Here is a 5,504-nt window from a genome sequence, read left to right as displayed (position 1 = left end):
TCAGTTCTTAGGGACAATGCCATCAGCCTTGGCCAGTCGGAGAATGGAGTCCTCTGACTCACCCATCCTGCAAATAGCTCGGCAGACGGCATAGGTTTTAAACTGGCCGTTGAACCCGCCTGCCACCTTGTCAACCTCGGCCACGTTCATCTGGACAGACGCGGGGTCCTGGGCCGGGTGATGCGGTTGTTGGCAGAACATTTCCGTGGCAGGGCAGGTCCTCGAACCCGCGGGCGCCGCTCTGCACGTCCAGGGCCCGCCTGCTGCCACCATGACGAGCGCACCCGCAGGAAGAGAGCTATATAAAATACTTTTTAAAGATTCAAAAAGGAAGAAAGTGGTGTGGAAAATAACCGCCAACTTAAATATTCATTTAGGTTTTCTGAGCTGTGAAAGAGTGTGTTTGCTAGATACTGGAAGTGAAGATGTGGGGTTACTTTTCCTCCTCACCAGAGGATGAGGGGGGTAGGGCTAAGGAGAAGGGGAGATGTTCCCTGCACGGGTCCCTGCTGAGGAAGCCAGGACATAGATTCTGGGAGCAAGAAAGGCTGATTATGGTCAAGTCGAAGGCCTACATTTGGAGGGTAGGGAGCCGTGAAAAAGGTATAAATTTCATGATATTTGCTAAATGGTTGTCTTTTGCTAAGATGAGAGAAAATAATTATCTGGACTCTCCTGGGTTCTGAATTAACAGCTAGATGCCGTTTTCTACCCTTCCTCTCATCTCCATTGACAGGTCGTTCTATTTGACAGAGAACTTTCCACTGACAAACATAAGGACCCTTTTCATATATACATTTGAGGAACTTATTTGAGGAAAATCCTATGCACAGGGAAATGTGGTATATTTAGTATATGTCGATACATAATTTACATATAATATAAACATTATACAATATTTATATTTATACATTTACATAATATATATCTACATAATATTTAATATTTATATTTTGGTCCTAACTCTAGTTGGCACCATGGATGCTGCTTTATTGGCCTATATGCTTTGTGCAGGCTCCTCTCAGATTTGAGCTCCTCCATGACCCCACTCCCCAACATACACACAAAATCCAACCCACCTCCTGTCTAACTTCTTCAACTATATTATTGCTATGGATTCTGAACTGCTATGGAATCATGTGTGTATCTCTCATTCAACTCTTAAGACAGTCTACTTGATATCACTTTTAGTGAATCGTATTCTAGGCTTTCTTCCTAGATTTTAGGTGCTTTGAGCTTATCCATCTTTATTTTTATTTTTTTTTATTTTATCCTAACCAAGGACATTTTTCTTTTTCTTTTTTGTTCAGATAGAGTGGGGGGGGGGAAGAGAGAGAGAGAGAGAGAGAGAGAGAGAGAAACATCGACGTGAAAGGGACACATCAAGTGGTTGCCACCCACACGACCCAACCAGGGCCGGGGACAAACTGCAACCGAGGTACATGCCCTTATCGGGAACCGAATCCGGGTCTCTCCGGACTGCAGGCCAACGCTCTAACCGCTGAGCCAAACCGGCCAGGGTAAGCTTATCCATCTTTATATGCTCTGCAGGGCTTGCTCTGATGCAGCAGTGTTCCTCCCTCCCTCTAGGCCTTTGCACTTGCTGTTTTCTTTGACAGGGTTCTTCCCCCAGATATCTGCATGAAGCTCCTTCCTTTCTTTGAGATCTTGACTAAAAAATCACTTGTCAGTGCCTAAAATCCTTCGGTCCCACAGCATTTTGTAGTTTCCTTTCCAGCTTTATTTATGTTCAGTGCATTTAGCATTATATATAGTTTGCTTATTTATATGGTTTGCTTTCTGTCTAAATTACAAATTCCACAGCATTGTATATATTATTCTCATTTATCTGGTTCATTTTCTGTCTAAATTACAAGTTCCATGAGGACAGAGATTTTGTTGTTGTTGTTAGTCTTTACCTGAGGATATTTTTCCATTGATTTTTAGATAGAGTGGAAGGGAGGGAGGGGGGACAGAGAGAGAGAAACACTGAAGCAAGAGAGATACATTGATTGCTTACCTCCCACATGGTGGGGCCAGGGATTGAACCTGCAACCCAGGTACGTGTCCTTGACTGGGAATCGAATCCGTGACCCTTTGGTCCATGGGCTGACACTCTAACTGCTGAACCAAACCAGCCAGAATGAGGACAGAGATTTTTTATTTATTTTGTTCGGAACTGTAGCCCAAGTACTTAGCACATAGTAGGTGTCCAAGAAATATTTAACAAATAAAGGAATAAATAAATAGCAGCATTAAATAAATATAGTAGAAATGAATCAGAGCATAGAGGCATTGGATCTGAGCCCAGAACTAACGTCAAAGGAAATTAATAATTCTTTCCAACATGTGTAAAAGGCACTAGCTAAATTAATTCATTTTTACCTGGATCTGTTAAGTTTATGAAAAGGCAACTAATTGTTTCATTAATGTTTTCTATATATATTTTTAATAAAGATTTTCAACCTATTTATGCAGACAAAAGGGAAACACAGGCCTTTGTCTTCTGGATTGTCAGAGTAATGATTATGCTTCTAAGACATCTGTTCAGCTCATCATATTTGTCTACCCCTGTGGTTTATACAGTTGAGCCCATTGGTACGTATTTGTTTACATAATATGGCATATGGTATTGGTCAGTTCTGACCAAAGGAATATCCTGAAGATTTGCAGTAGCACTGGGCCTTATGATGTGTGGTTTTGTCATTGAAAAATTAGATTAAGTTTCTATTTTGGTGAACAAGTGAGTACCAAGCATATTGACAGAAATTTTGAATAAAAATATTTAAATTTCTCATCCCATTATAAGATAGTGAGTTGCAAGATTTAGTGAGCTAATAGTAAATAAGTAGTTATTTCACTCATTGAAGGTAAGCTTGGATCTGGGCAAATGTGGGGAACTTGATACTGCAGGATGAAATTTGGGAAATACTGGGACTTTTAGAATTTGTAAAAGAAAAAAAAAGTCACTATTCATTTGAATGCAAATATTTTCCAGAAAGCATGGCCCTTGAACAGTTTTGAAATGTTATCTTGGAGTGGAGGAAAAAAAGTGAGAAATATGAATACCCTTATGAATATTATGATTTTGCTTCTAGAGCAAGAAGACTTTATCTTATAATCCTGATCTGCTTTATTTAGTCAATTTATTTCAGCTTTAGTTAGAATTTTGGTTTTGTGAAACAAAAAACGAATCCAGACTTAGTAAGGAGAGGCTTTATTTGAGGGATTATTACAAGGTAGGAAGGGGATTATTGCAATGTTGTAAGGGGCTATTGCACTAGGGAGAACACTTTGACAATAAGATGTACAAGTATGTCAAGAGTTAGGCAAAAAGGGTGTTTCTTTTACAAGAGGAGTGAACAAGGCTAACAAGACCTGGGTGTGGGAAAGAGGGATGAAAGAATGGCTTACAGAACAGTAGATCAGAGAATGTTTTACCCTGACACCAGCCTGTTTTTTTTGGGAGGAATCCATAAATAGTATCAGTATGCTGTCTCGGGCTGAGAAGAGGCTCAAATTAAGGGATCGAAAGGAAGGAGATATGTTTAACCAAAGTTTAACCATTTTGTTCTGATTGATCAATAGGACACAGGGTTCAGCTAATCATTTATTAGGCAAGACTAGCTTTGTCATAGGTAAGCAAGAGAAACATTCATGAGTTTTATCTAAGTCATAGGAGAAGGCTGGTTCTTTGTAGTAAGCTATTTTCCAGACGCGAAAGGGTGAGAAAATACCTTTAACCTTCATTGTTTTCCAGGAACACAGGGCACAAGTACAATTAAACATTGTCAACTTCTATACCTAGAATGAATTTGGAAAATAACTCTGGTCTTTATAGAAGGATTACGATAAAAACAACCTTGATGGTTGCTATTTTTTTTTTTTAAACACTGGAAATTTCCTCTCTAGGGTGCTCCTAAAAAAACAAAAGGTGAATATGTAAAACATCTCATTAAGGAGATCCAACACAGTGGCAGGCCGGGCAGGACCAGATGAGGGTGAGAGTGTGAGTGGGTGAGCTTGTGTGAGGGAGTGTGTGTGGGTGGGCAGCTGCCTGTAGGTATGGGCATTCCTGGCAGAAGAGAGTCCAGCGGCTGCCACCTGCTGCTTGGCCAAGTGCTTCTCACTGCTTGAGATTGGAGAGCAGACCATTTTGGAGGACCTGCAAGTTGCTCCTCTGGAGGAGGCTGCGGGGAGTGGCCATGACCCAGTGCCTCAAGGTCACAGACAGGTGGGTACAGCCGGGCTACTGTGACCCAACACCTTGGTTGCATGGGCCTGATGCCATGACCCAGCATGCCTGAACTGGTGCACCTGGAAGACTGGCCCTACGGCCTTGATAGAATGCTTGGCACCCATCGCCTTGAGGTGGAGCACCCAGCCCCCACAGCCCTGAAATGGAGTGCCTGGATACACAAATCTGCTGTTGTGACCTGGCATAACTGACCCAGCACCCCCAGATGACTGGCCCCACTGCCTTGATGCAGCGAACCCAGCCCCACAACCTTGACACAGTGCACCCAACCCCACAGCCATGACCCGATATCCCCAGATGCACTGACCTGCTACTGCAACTGGTGTGTCTGACTCAGTGTCTCCAGAAGATTGGACCCCACTGGGATCTAATACCCACAAACACAAGGACCTACTGTTGTGACCAGATGCACTGGACCTGGCTCTCTGGAAGACTGGACCCACTAAAATGAGAAGACAAAGAAACAACCCTCAAATAAAAGAAAAGGAGGAATCACCAGAAAAGAAATTAAATGAATTGGAGGTAGGCAATTTATCAGATATAGAGTTCAAAATAATGGCTATAAGGATGCTCAAACAACTTAGTGAGAACTACAAGCAACTTAATGAGAACTATAAGGAACTTAGTAGGAACTTCATAAGCATAAAAACAAAAAAAAGGTAGAAACCATCAATAAGAATCAATGGGAAGCCCTGGCCAGGTTGGCTCAGCAGTTAGAGCGTCGGCCTGCGGTCCGGAGAGACTTGGGTTCGGTTCCCGCTAAGGGCACATACTTCGGTTGCAGTTTGTCCCTGGCCCTGGTTGGTCGTGCGGGTGGCAGCCACTCGATGTGTCCCTTCACGTCGATGTTTCTCTCTCTCTCTCCCTTCCTCTCTCTCCCTCCTACTCTATCTGTACAAAAAATGGAAAAATATCCTCGGGTGAGGATAAAAAAAAAAAAAAATTAAAAAAGAATCAATGGGAAATGAGGAATGACATAGCTGGAATAATGAATACACAGGAAGCATTCAACAGAATATTAGAAGAAGCTGAGGACCAAATCAGTGAATTAGAAGACAATGTAGGAAAAAACACCCACTCAGAGCAGCAATTAGAAAAAAAAAAAAAAAAAAGTAGGAGAGTTTAAGGGAGCTTTGGGACAATACAAAACACAACAATATCCACATCATAGGGTACCAGAAGGGTAAGAATCTGAGTAAGAAATAGAGAACCTGTTTGAAGAAATAATGACATAAAATTTTCCAAA

At 41.9% G+C, this 5,504-nt stretch overlaps 1 pseudogene; it reads right to left on the bottom strand.

The window, feature by feature from the left end:
* On the bottom strand, window positions 1-2,029 carry LOC118631437 (annotated as a pseudogene).
* Between the last annotated feature and the right edge of the window lie 3,475 nt (window positions 2,030-5,504).

This window comes from Molossus molossus, unplaced genomic scaffold, assembly GCF_014108415.1.
Source record: "Molossus molossus isolate mMolMol1 unplaced genomic scaffold, mMolMol1.p scaffold_m16_p_16, whole genome shotgun sequence".
In the NCBI taxonomy this organism is placed as follows: domain Eukaryota; kingdom Metazoa; phylum Chordata; class Mammalia; order Chiroptera; family Molossidae; genus Molossus; species Molossus molossus.
Note: the sequence above shows the minus strand (reverse complement) of the source record. Positions and strands in the feature narration are given on the sequence as shown.